Here is a 13,928-nt window from a genome sequence, read left to right on the forward strand (position 1 = left end):
AGATACCTCACATGATTTCTATTTCCTGACGAGATCGTGACTGCATCTTCTATTATGACAATGTGGTCTTATCATCATCTTCAGAAAATATCTTGACTTTTTTTATGTTATGCTCTTACTTTTTTCTTCCACCTGGAATACTCTTTTTTTTCTCCCATTAAGACATTTCCATTTTTCCAAAGGCACAAATCTTGATTTTCCTATAAAGACTTCCCAAATTTCAGCCTCTAATATCATCTTTTCTTGACCTCTCTTAAATTTTGTTGTCACTTTTGAATGATTTATCATGTAGCTGTCAAAGATGCATATGTATGTTTTATCTTCCCTATCCAGATCATAAAATCCTTCAAGCATAAGACGTGTATTTCACTCTTTGTCATCTGAATAGGATCTGACACTTTGTTAATGCTCTATCATGGGTTGACAAACTATAGCCCATGAGCCCATTCTGATCTGCCATCTGATTTTTGAAAGGTTCCATTGAAACACAGCCATGCTCATTCATTTACATATTGTCTATGGCCGCTTCCACCCTACAACAATAGAGATGAGTAGTTAAGACAGAAACCAGATGGCCTGTAAAGCCTAAATTATCTACTATTGATGGTCCTTTCTGGAAAAAGTTTTGCCAACCCTGCTCTCTAAATATCTTGTTATTAATTGATCATTGGCCACAGCAAATCAATATTTATTGAGGCATTACTACATGCTAGATTCCAATGGTAGAGGAACAACCTGTTCCCATGGGAGAGACAGAAAAAAAAAAAAAAAGATGCAGCTATAATACTTGTTTCCTAGGCTGATTAAACTGCTGTATCTTCCTTATACCCTACACTGTTTCTATCACAGTCTTTCCGTGATCAGGGCTGAACCAAGATACTCATCCCTCTCTAGGGAATGAGACGGAATGATTAGTGCTTCACACACAGAAAAAAAGTAAAAAAAAATTCAAATGCTCTCATTTTATAATAGAAGGGAAACATACATTATCATACACTTTATTATAAGCCATAGGTAGAAAGAACTCAGCTTGAGTCACATGAAGGTTCCCCACAGAGGGAAGGAGGGAGGGAAGGAAGGAGGGAGGAGTTGGGCAGAGGTAGAAAAAGTGGAAGAGGTGTCCTGACTCCTCCAGAATGAAACCCTGGCTATGGAGTGATAGAGCCGGGGAGAGATTTAGGGAATTCATGGAATTCACAGGGTGTGGGATAGGGCTTACTAATCTTTTAGGGCATCGCCAAGAAAACTGCAAGAGAGGCCCCTACTTTCAGCATAGCTAACATGCAGTATGATCCACCAGGAGGTAGGTTAGAAATGGCTGAGAGAGGTGTCTAGAATGGACCAAGACTGGAGCCTGCTTTCCCTTGGTCAGTGTGGGTAGGGACTGGAAGTTCTTGTGTGCTTCCATGAGTAAAAACTTAGAGGACAGCTGTTCCAGTTTGCTAAAGCTGCCAGAATGCAAAATACCAGAAATGGGTTGGCTTTTACAATGGGGGTTTATTAGTTCACAAATTTACAGTTCAGAGGCCATTGAAATGTCCCAATTAAGGCATCAATAGGATGTTACCTTCTTTGAAGAAAGGGTGATGGCATCTGGGGATTGGGAAGGCACATGGCTGGAGTCTGCTGGGCCTCTCCCAGGTTTATCTTCTGGATTGTTGCTTTCTCCAAAATGTCTCTGGGCTTCTAGCTTAGCTTCTCTCTCTCAGCTCCTGTGCACTCTCACTTGTTTCTCCCAGGGCATTTCTCTCTAAGCATCTGGAGGTCCTCTCTTTATCTTATCCAGGGAAAACTCTGGATTTCATCTCTGACCTTCTCTCCTGGTTCTGGGTTCATTGGCTGCTTCCAAAATGTCTCTGGGTGTTTTCTCTCTATGTGTCTCTTAAGGACTCCAGTGAACTAATTAAGACCCGCCTTGAATGGGTCTTAATAATCTAATCAAAAGGTCCCACCCACAACTGAGTGGGTCACATCTCCGTGGAAACAACCTAATCAAAAGATCCCACCCACCATGGGTCTGCTTCCACAAGAGTGGATTAAAAGAATATAGTCTTTTATGGGGTACATAACAGATTCAAACCAGCATAGCAGCCTAGAGTTGAAAGCCAGTAAGCATGCCAGGGGGTCCCTACAGCATGGAAAAAAGGCAATTCCATAACAGATACTCTAGCTTGGATAGCCTCAGCCAAGGACCAGTGGTGTGTCTGCCTGAGACTCAGAGAATGAAGTGTGTGTGAGAGCTAAGGTGGACCAGGTCAGTGAGGTGGCTGCATAGAAAGGATAGTCCATGAGATTCACCAACCTCAGAACCAAGAAGCATCAACAAGAAGATCCATTGGAGGATAATAACAATGAGCCTTAAAGTATAAAGCACCCACCCCTCTATTTGTCATGAAACTATGTGTTTCCCTCTATTCATAGCCTTTATCTAAGATGTGAATATGAGGGCAGAGGGGTGGGCACAAAAACTTAAATGGCAAGAAATAGAGTTGGTGGGGAGTTTAAACCTTAAATCTTACTAATCTTTATCCCAAAATGAGTATTTTAAACTGAAAAAGACAGATACTTTTAATTGACAGATTGAAGTCTTCCCCAGAATCCTCTCTAATCAGTTGGTTAGAGGGTTGGAAACAGGTTAACTGAGTTATTTGGGCAGGGGGAGGGGAGATACATTATTCTCTCCATTTGAATGATGACATTAATTTTTATCCATTCCCTGTAAATAAACAATTACAACTTACTGTGAGTGTTCTGTAGTAGCAAATATGGGATTGGGGAGGGGAACCCATTTTGAAATAGGGGAGTTAGGGAAGGTTTCTTTAGGAAGTAACATTACAGCTGAGATCTCAGGGATGATGTGGTACCAGCCAAGCAAGAATGGGAAGAAAGAGCTTTCAAGTTCAAAGGCCTACTGGCTGGAAAGTACTTGACATGTTCTAGGAATGAACGGGTCAGCATGCTGGCAGCATTTTGAGCTAAGTTGAGAGTCACACAAGGTAAGGTTTCTACTTTTAGTTTAAATGCTTTGATGGCATATGTATCACTTAGTATAGGCTCGGTCGTGCTATTCTAACAAATGACCCCCCAAATCTCACTCATATCACCTGTGCAATGTAAGTTGCCTGAAACTCAACTCTGTCTTCACTCTAGGATATAGACTGACAGAGCAGCTTCTGTCTGGGATGTTGCTGGTATCATTGTAGAAAAAAGAGAGCATCTAAGCTCTTCAAGCTTCTACCTCGAAGTGACACATGCCATTTCTTCCCATATATCATTGGTCAAAGTAAGTTACATGGCCAAATCCAATTTCACTGGGGAGAACTATGTGTTAGTGTAGCTATCTCTTTATAAATATTCTATAAAGAAGATAGAGTTATACCTTCTTTTTCTGTATTCATAGATTCACTAATTAATATTAGAGAAAAGGTGGCTTGAAGATTTATGCTGGATCAATATTTTGTGTCTGTATTTTAAGAACTCAGATCACCCACTTCTTAAATTATAGTAAAACAATTTCTCTGATCCTCATAGCCCTTTAATTTGGGGGCAAAATTTAAATGAACTTCAGTAGCATAAGACTTCAAATTTACTATTCAACTGTAAGGGTCATTTATCCTTTTGGTAAAGGGCCTTGAGTTGGAGAAAGGGCCTGACCAAGATGTGGAGGCACTTCATTTCTCAAAGGCTCTCAGCTGGGCCTGAATCTTCGCAAGAAGAACTTAAATGGATACCATTATCCCTTTTAGTCCTGAGACCCACTTGTAAAGTTAAGCAATGCCTACTTGCACCTTGGGTTGCAGTAAGGCAAAGGTGTAGAAATGTTGGAGGAGAAACATAAGATAGACAGGAAGAGGGAAACTGCATCTGTCAGTGCTAGAATCATGTCAAAATCTCTATACTGCCGCTCTGCAGCATTGGCATTGAGGTTGCCTATTGCAGCATTAGACCGTCCTGCCTGAAGTGTTTTCTCATCAAACCTTGTTTATTACTGGAGAAATGCTCCTTGGGTATAACAGTTAAAAAACAAACAAAAACCCGTATTCTCCTTTGACTATTAAGTCTCTGGCTTAGGTTGGTAAAGAGGATGACTGTCCCTTCTAGGACAATAAACCCGACAACAATTCTTCTATAGGAGATGGGGGACATAAAATTTGATGGTATGCAACTATTTCCATTTTCAAAAGAACATTGACTTTCTCCCATAGTGACTTTCGGTAGTCTGTTACTAAACTCTTAACAATTAGGTAATTCTAGCATAATTCTGTGAACAAAAGTTGGAGGATCTGTGCTATGTTTGTGCAGGACCATGACAGGCTTATCAAAAGTGCTAAAAAAAAAAAAAAAATACAGTAGTGGATGATGGGTTCTGAAGGATGGACCAAAGTTCATGGAACCATTGGTTTTATCTCAACTTATATCTTGAATCTGAGAGGCTGTTGCCAGGGGAAATCTATTCAGAGAAAACTTAGACCTTGTAATTTGTGTGTCTCATTTTCAATTCTGCAGTTTAAATTTTTGAAAAGCATGGCCAAAGTGGGGAGAACAACACTATTAGCCAGTCTTGGTAAGAGAATAAGAACACTAAGTTAAAGTTCACTTTCAGGAGCGATTTAAAATTCACATACTTGCAACAGAATGTAAATATCATGGCTAAAAAATTTCACAAAACACGGATATGTCCACCTTGTCCTCTCAAACAAATTTTATTTGTGTTCTGCTCTAACAAATATAGTATGAAGGCAACAGTTGTTTAAGTTTCTCAGTGTACGGCACAGATGAAAAGAAACAGATTTAGAAGCAGTCCAGCATTTAAATGGTGGTTTAACAAGAGGCACATAATATCCTATTTAGCAAATATCAGAAGACATTTTTTCCTTGCAAGCAACAGACTACATTTATTTGCATTAAGTAAAAACATATCTTGATCGAGAAAATTACTTTTTTTTCTGGTTTTCCTTTATATCACAAATGTCCAGGGTAAGGCAAATCCTTAATGAATCATGTAGTAAAAACCTATTCCCCAAGAAAATATATTGAACGTATTCTGTCAACTGAATTCTTTTTCAAAGCAAAGCCAACATGCACCACATATGGAGAAATGTCTTTTCAAATCAAGTGCATCAAGCAGAACTGTATTAATTCACAAAGAGGCTTTTCAGTGTTTCACAGAAAGATTTACAGTTAGCGGCAGTGATTAATATGTGACCCAGCAACACGGACAGTGTTTTGGAAACCGCCTTTGTTAGCTTTTATGAAAGAAGACTTGTTCATCATCTGAATAGTTACTAGCTACAGGAAATACCCCTTTGTCTCTCCTACAGTGAGTACCTTTTAAATTAGAACTATGATGTCGAAAGTCTGTTTTGCTCTTGTGTGCAAACACCACTAACATAGGGATATTTTCTTCTCTCCCTTTCATTACCTCTCCTGCTACATAGCCTGGCTGAAGTGTGGTTGGAAATGGATGTGTACAATGTGTGTGTGGGAGAATCAAACAGCTATTCAAATTTATTCCATTGTACGGCTTGTTCAATGGCAGCAGGTTTCCTGTAGTAAGATGTCTTTGAACTGCCCAGTAGCTAGGTTTAGTTTACCCTGGGAATGGAAGTTATCTTCATTATTTGTCTTAAAGTTTGAAATCGTATAGCCAAATAGCAACCAAAAGGCATAACAACACAAATCAAAATCATAGTCTAATCATAAAATGAAGTTTAAAGAAATTCAGGAGTGAGGCTGATAATCTTTACTCCTTATTCTCTTGGTATCTTGGATAGAAAGCTTGCTTTCTCTTTCTACAGATTTCAGGCAGGAGACTCTCATCCCACTCCCACCCCTTCCTAAACCTAAAAGGGAGAATAAAATGACTGTCGCTAATGATAGGAACACCAGGACTGAGATAATTCCAGTGCCGACTGTTCCTAGCAGGGACATTGGGTCTCTCTCATCTTTGTCCATTAAAAAAAATCCCTGTCCCTCTTGTCTCATGTTGTTTTCAACTGTAACTCATTACCAATCACAAGTGGCACTAACATTTGGAAGTCATGGGGAAAATGTGCTCAGAGCAGGTTGTCCTTGTCAAGCACTTTGCAGGAATGACAACTTTCGATTAAGTTATAACAGTGACACAAAATACAGAAACTATCAGTATTTGGAAGGCATTTTTAAAAATTATTTAGAAATAGCCTTTTCTTGCTTTTTCAGAAAGCTATGTCTAATGGCAATAGAGGAGGTTTATGTTTCCATATTCAACCGTAGAATGACAGAGGAGAAGTGGCCATCTTCCAACATCATGAAGTCATTTAAATATCACTGCTGGGTTGATAAGCAGCTTAAAAAAATAGAGGATATTAAAACACATTACAGATGCAGAAATGTAACTTGCCAATTACTCTAGTATGCCCAATAAGCCATCCAGAAGGGGCAACAAACTCAGAGAGGACAAAAAAAAATTCCTAGGAAGACAAGAGGGTGACTTTTTCATGGAGGGAAGGGAAAAACTGAGTAATTTCAAGAATATTTAGAAAGAATAACCATGTTTTATTCTATAAGTGCTCAATTTGATCCATTACTTTTTTCCTTATGCCAGTGAATAAATAAAAATAACTTATAATTTCTAAAGCCCTTAGAGGGCAGATGGAATTAAGGTATGTGAGAAATACCAGGTTCTACAAGAAAAGGGGAGCGGTGTGGGAACGCAGAGAAGCTGTGGGACGCTGGCGTGTGGCCCGATGGGGACCACTGTCCATGCTGGCTCTGGGAAGGCTATTCCGGGTAACTTCTGACCTGTGCTTGGGTCCCCCGTCCTCCTTACCTCTGTTCAACTGGCATCTCGGGCTATGGCTACTGCTGCTCCCCTTCCCAGCCATAATCGATGGTTTGCTGGGTTAAGGGACCAGTTGTCAAGTTAATTTCAGACCTGATGTGAGCAAACCATGCCTTTTAAAAGCAAACCAGAACTGTGATCAAGAGCTGCTCTGACTTCAGATGAGATTATAGCTCTGTAGGCCATCACCTCTTGGGTAAAGAAAGTCTGTTCTTTCGTGAAAAGCATAAACCAGGAGAGATTTCTAGTGGACCTGTTGACATCCATAGGCACATGTTTGGATCCTAAAGGCAGAGGCCCATCTCTTAGCAGTTACTTAACTAAAATGCCTAGACAAATGCCATCTCTTAAAGTTGTGCAGCACAGGTGCCCATCTTGGTGGTGGGCTCCACATGGGAGAACATGGTGAAGATCTCCTGAAACAAATGAGCTCCACCAAAAGCTGATGCCACAGAACACACCAGCAGCCCTGGCCATGACGAAAGAGACCCCAGAGGCTGCCAGGGCCCACCTTCCTTGTTAGGCCTTTGCACCCTGCTCTGGATTAAATCTGGCTTCCATATTGCTCATCAGTTACGTGGAACAAAACTATATACAGGGAACCCTAAATAAGGTAACACTTTCAGTTCATCTTCCCAGATCTTTTCCATGTGAGTTGTGAGGGTTTTGCTTGTTTCTACCCTGCCTCCTTTGTGGATTATACCAGTGTCTGGCTTGGTGTCTCCTGAAATGGAAGTTTAGCCTGCAGCTTATTACAGAATATCATCTTTCTCTTTCTTGGAAGAAATCACTGTATGAGCAGTTTTGTGAAATAACCAAGAAAGCAGGGCCAGGGGCCAGGAAACACATGTGAGTGTTGAACTGTGTCACTGTTGACCCCGGGGCAGTGCTTTGAGAGAAAAGACAAATGACAGGGATAGCGCTTAAAGGATGCGTGAACATGGGTCCCCCCACCAAATTAAAAGAAACTTCTTTTTTTTTTTTTCCCTGTAGGTAGACAGAATAAGATGCAGCTGGAGAACTTAGAGCAAAGGGTTCCCGGCCCCTCAGTGGGACTTTGTTCCCCCCACCCCCACCCTGCTCCACAGCATGCTGCTCTCTGCCCACACTCCCCCAGGGCCAGGCGAGGCCACACAACACTGAGGACCATCACTTAGTTCCACTTCATTGTTCCTTTGCTTCATCTTGTGCCCCTGCTGAAAACAGAGAAACAGGTTGTTAGATTAAAGACAGGCATTTCATGATCCTAGCAAGGGATACCTTTTTAATAAACTATTTAAATGTTTCTGATGGCTCAAACAAGCTGAGGAATACATTATTTGGCAATCAGAGAGCTGTGTGTATCTGAGCTGTAATTGCTGGCATGGGGTGTCTTTAAAGAGCATGTAAATCACTGCTAACAAGTGCGTACCACTTGGACAACTTGCTTTGGTGGATTTGAATGATGAACTCAACTCTTTAAGTATTCTTTGGCAAATCTAACCTTGAATCCATGGGTCCTTCTTTTCAGGTACATTCACATACTCTAGCTTCCAGGGTTCAACATAAAAATACTGATTTACATAAGGGCTGGCTTGTGAAAGTCATTGATGGCTGGGATCTTAACTTAGTAAGGATCTGCTGTGTTCTCCACCAGTGAGCGCTCCACAAAGAAATTGCGCCCCTGAAGAACCTACAGAGTTTATTTTCTAAAGATTTTTAAAAACAGAGGTTTGATTCACTGTAGGGAAATGCACAGATCTGAAGCATACAGATACTTTTAACCAATTCTATCAAGATATAAAATATTTCCCTTACGCCAGAAAGTTCCCTCACTCCCCTTCTCTGTTAACACCCCACACCTTCTAGAAGCAGCAACTAATCTGATTTCTATCACCAAAGATGAGTTTTGCTTGTTCTAGGACCTGTATAAATGGATTCATACAAATGTCTCTTGTACCTGTTTTCACTCAGCACAGCATTTTTGAGATTCATCCATGTTGCTGTTTGTAACAGTTGTCTGTTCCTTTTTATACCTTGACTACCATTCCTTTGTATGCCTAGATCACATTTTGTTGATCCATTCTTTTGGCAAGTTTTGGGATATGAACACTGCTATGAGTATTGTACAAGGTTTCCATGGACATATGCTTTCCTTTCTCTCAGAAAAAATACCTGGGAATAGAACTGTTGGCTGATAGAGTAGATACACGATTAACTTTATACGAAACCAACAGTTTTCTAATGTAGCTGTACCATTTTGCATTCCCACCAGCTGCTCTACATCCTCTGCAAGAATTGGTAGCAGTGTTAATTTTAGAATTTAATTATGGTGGGTGTGCAGTGATCTCCCAATGTGGTTATACTTTTTCTGCCATCCTGGTGTTTGGTAATCTCAATCAAAATCAAATTACATGGCGAGGGGCTCTTTGGGCACCAGTCATGTACAAGGCACTGCCCTCTGCCTTCTTGGGAATAGTAGCATAAATGCAGGTTCTAAATGCATTTTAACAACTCTTTGAGTCTAGTTAAGTAACTACTAGCATTAGTTCCCATATAGAGGAAATCCATAATTGGGGTGAGGGCAAAGGTAGCCCAACCTACTGAATTTTCTTTCCTACTACAAGATAAAAGATGCCCTTTATATCAATAAACGTACTGGGCTGGGAGGATATGGCAATGGATAGGAAAAAGACTTCAGTGAAAAAAATCTTACTGCAAAATATATTTGATAATGGCAAATTAGAAGAGAGTACAAAAAAAAATAGCCTTTGGGAGACAGATACAAATATCCATAGTTATAGATACAGAGGCCATACCATGCTCATGTTAGAAAACTTTGAGAATATTCAAAAGGACACAAAAGAAAAAATAATCTGAACATTGACTTCTATAATTAATATTTTGGAGTATTTCCTTCTATTGGAGTATTTCTATATATCTTTCATATATCCACATACTGTGATAAATTTTAGTTCTCTTAAATTGCAAATATGAAGAAAATTATAGCGTGTTATACCTACTCTCCAGATATGTGATAACATTTTGCAGATTTCTTCTTATGGTCTATATTTTAAAGAAACAATGTTACAGATAAAATTAAAACTATTTCTCTCCCAAGAGAAAACTGAAATCCTGACATCAGTGTAGATCGATAACTTACATATTTTTAAACCTCTACATGTTTTTATAAACACATACAAATAAAACGGAAAGTGTATAATATTTTGTGTGATATAAGATGCACATTAATAGTAATTTAGGGTCATCCTATTTTTAATCATCCACCAATTCTAATTTTTCCTGGTCAATATATATTTAAATTTGACTGTGTTTACAGTTTTCTTGGACTACAATTGGTTCATGCACCCCTCTCCTTTCTCCTGGGCTCAATTTCCTTCTTACTATTTTATATCCTTTAGTAGTTTTCAAATAAACAGTATGTGAATAGCAAACTTATTTTATGAAAATGTAAATTTATTACATAATAGCCTAATAGCTGGTATAGAACTCTCTATAGATGATTAATTTTCTCAGTCTTTGAAGACTCAGTATTTTTCTATTTTATTCTGGCCTAGACTGATGCTGAGAAGTCTGCTGTCAGTCAAAGTTATTTTCTGTAGGAAAACTGACCTTTATTCTGTTTGCTTTAAAACTTTTCTTTTTGTCTCGGTGTTCAGACATAAGTCTTTGTCTTTTTCTAATTCAGAATTCATGACTTGGTTCATTTCTGAAACTCTTAGCCGTTATCTTCAAAAATTGGCTAATCTTTCTCACTTTAGAACCCCCATGAACATAAAATTTCTTGGATATTCTTTCTATCCTCCATGGCTCTTCATGAGTCTTGTATATGTATTTTTAACCCCTTCTTTCATACTGCATAATTTCCTCATATATTTTTTAATTTTTAAGATTGTGAAGTCATCTTCAGAATTTTTTTTCTGTTGGAATTCCATGTGGTAAGAATTCTCTACGAATTCCACAGTTCCATTGGTTAGGTGCCATAGGGATAACACTGGTCCGGAATTAATTACTCAGTTTCTGTGTTACTACATGACTTTGGATTGAATAAATTTGTGCTTCAAACTCATGGTGCATTTATGGTTTCTATTTATTATGGGAGCTCTTTTCTTACCCCACACAGAACCCTTGGCAGAAATAACTACCCTTGTTAAGCTGAGCTGGGAGTCCCTGACTTACCTATGCAGAGGTATCAGTTCCAACCTCTTGAGTAACCCAGGGTCCAAAAATGGGCATTAGAACCCAAGCCTCCAGCCACAGGGCTTATCTCTGTAGTAACAACCAGTCTATAGCCCTTGGAGGTGCTATATCTACACGTCACTAGAATATTGCTTGGGCTTTTAGATTCACCTTCAGTTCTGACATTATTGCTTTCGTGTCAATTAAGCTACACATTTAAAAACATTTTTGTTGTGGTTTCTGTCATCTCAAAGCATTTTGTTAGGAGGGGTTCTGCCTTACTCTACTGTTTCATTTGCTTCTTGTTTATATAACATATCATCCAAAACTTAATAGCTATAAACACAGTGATTTATTGTTTTTCATGATTCTGGAAACTGGCTTGGGCTTAGCTAGGCAGTTCTTATGCTCTAGGTGGTGTTCATTGGGACTGGAACATCCAGGATGGCCTCTCAGCTTCTAGGACCTCTATCCATGTGGCTATAGTATGGAAATGATCTACTATGACTGAGAGTCAGTGGGTTAAAAAAACAGGAAGATTAGCACACCATGATAACTTGAGATAATAGAAAAACTGAAGGCTATTATAAAATGCCTATTTAAATGAAAAACAAACAAACAAAAAAACAAACTACAAGGGACAACATATTGACAAATGAACAAGCAATTTTCAAAAATAAGCCTGAGCTGCTTACGAGGTGGCTGGATCCTAAAAAATATGTTGAGAGTGCAAAAACGGAAATAACAAAGCCCCTTGAGGCTCACCCTGTAAGCCACTTCCAGCTCATCATCTTTATCCAGAGCCAAAGTTTCAGAATCCTTAAGCATATTTACATGCCCTTAAATATTTGCTGAAAAATTTTTACATTTGCAGAGTATTCCTTCAGTTTTATTGAGTTATATTCACACACCATACAATCTATCCAAAATGTATAATGGCCCTAAAATTCCCCTTTCAACCACATTCACACATAATTGTTAATTCCACTCACAATAATGTGCTATCATCACCTCTATCCATTTCCAAACATTTATGATCAACCTAATTAAAAATTCTGCACAAATTAAGCATCAGCTCCCCATTCTCTTACCCTTATTCTATCTCCTGGTAACTTAGATTCTAGATTCTAATTATGAATTTGCTTATAACCAGTTCACATTAGTGAGATCACACAATATTTGCCCTTTTGTATCTGGCTTATTTAATTCAACATAACATCCTCAAGGGTCATCAATGTCATTGCATGTATTAGGACTTCATTTCTTCTTACTGCTGCATAATATCCCATTGTTTGTATATGCCACATGTTTATCCATTCATGGGTTGATGGATACTTGGGTTACTTCCATCTTTTGGCTATTGTGAATAATGCCACTGTTCTAGTTTGCTAATGCTGCTAGAATGCAAAACACCAGACACGGATTGGCTTTTATAAAGGGGGTTTATTTGGTTACACAGTTACAGTCTTAAGGCCATAAAGTGTCCAAGGTAACACATCAACAATCAGGTACCTTCACTGGAGGATGGCCAATGGTGCCCAGAAAACCTCTGTTAGCTGGGAAGGCACATGGCTGGCCCCTGCTCCAAGTTCTGGTTTCAAAATGACTTTCTCCCAGGACGTTCCTCTCTAGGCTGAAGCTCCTCAAAAATGTCACTCTTAGTTGCTCTTGGGGCATTTGTCTTCTCTTAGCTTCTCTGGAGCAAAAGTCTGCTTTCAAAGGCCATCTCCAAAATGTCTCTGTAAGCTGCAGCTCTTCTCTCAGCTCCTGTGAGCTCTTCAAAGTGTCCCTCTTGGCTGTAGCAAGCTTATATAGTGCTTGCTCTGAGCTTATATAGTGCTCTAGTAAACTAATCAAGGCTCATGCTGAATGGGCAGGGCCACACCTCCATGGAAATTATTTAATCAGAGTTATCACCTACAGTTGGGTGGGTCTCATCTTCATGGAAACACTCAAAGAATTACAATCTAGTCAACACTAACACATCTGCCCAGACAAGATTGCATCAAAGATAATGGCGTTTTGGTGGACATAATACATTCAAACTGGTACAACTGGAATGAATCTCACTTGATCATGATGCATAATTCTTTTGATGTGCTGTTGGATTTAGCTTGCTAGTATTTTCTTGAAGACTTTTATATCTATATTCATAAAGGATAGTAGTCTATAGTTTTCTTGTGGTATCTCTGTTTTTAGTATAACAGTGATATTGGCTCATAGAATGAGTTAGGGAGTGTTCCCTCCTCCTCAATTTTTTGGAAGACTTTTAGCAGGATAGGTGTTAATTCTTATGGAATGTTTGGTAAAATTCACTTGTGAGGCCATTTAGTCTTGGGCTTTTCTTTGTTGAGAGATTTGTGATTACTGATTCAATGTCTTTACTAGTTACTTGTTGATATCCTCTATTTCTTTTCATGTCAGTGTAGGTAGTTTGTGTGTTTCTAGGAAGTTGGCCATTTCATCTAGGTAATTCAATTTGTTGTCATAGAGTTGTTCATATTATCCTCTTATGGTACTTTGTATTTCTGTGGGGTCATTTGAAATGTCACCCTTTTCATTTCTGATTTTAGTTATTTGTGTTCTCTTTTTTCTTTGTCAGTCTAGCTAATGGTTTATTAATTGTATTGATCTTTTCAAAGAATCAACTTTTGTGCTGTTGATTCTCATTTTTTATTCCATATTTTATTCATCTCTGCTCTAAACTTTATTTCCTTCCTTCTGCTCACTTTGGATTTAGTTCTTTTTCTAGGTCCTCTAGTTTTGAAGTAAGTTCTCTGATTTGGATCTTTCTTCCTTAATGTAAGCATTTAGGGCTATAAATTTATCTCTTGGCACAGCCTTTTCTGTATCCTGTACATTTTGGTATGTTGTGTTTTCATTTTCATTCACTTCAAGGTATTTCCTAATTTCTCCGGTGATTCCT

The 13,928-nt window shown here is 38.8% G+C and overlaps 1 protein-coding gene across 6 annotated transcripts in view; it reads right to left on the bottom strand.

Moving 5' to 3' along the window:
* Positions 1-7,900: 7,900 nt before the first annotated feature.
* MACROD2 (mono-ADP ribosylhydrolase 2) overlaps positions 7,901-13,928 on the bottom strand; it is a 2,227,780-nt gene continuing 2,221,752 nt past the window's right edge. For 5 of the 6 annotated variants that reach the window (XM_037811787.1, XM_037811788.1, XM_037811785.1 and 2 more), the window contains one exon: positions 7,901-8,019. The gene's annotated coding sequence lies outside the window, so the exon portion shown is untranslated. The remainder of the gene's footprint in view (positions 8,020-13,928) is intronic. The other variant, XM_037811784.1, reaches the window with a different exon arrangement.

The sequence above is a fragment of the Choloepus didactylus genome, chromosome 19 (assembly GCF_015220235.1).
Source record: "Choloepus didactylus isolate mChoDid1 chromosome 19, mChoDid1.pri, whole genome shotgun sequence".
Classification (NCBI taxonomy): Eukaryota; Metazoa; Chordata; class Mammalia; order Pilosa; family Megalonychidae; genus Choloepus; species Choloepus didactylus.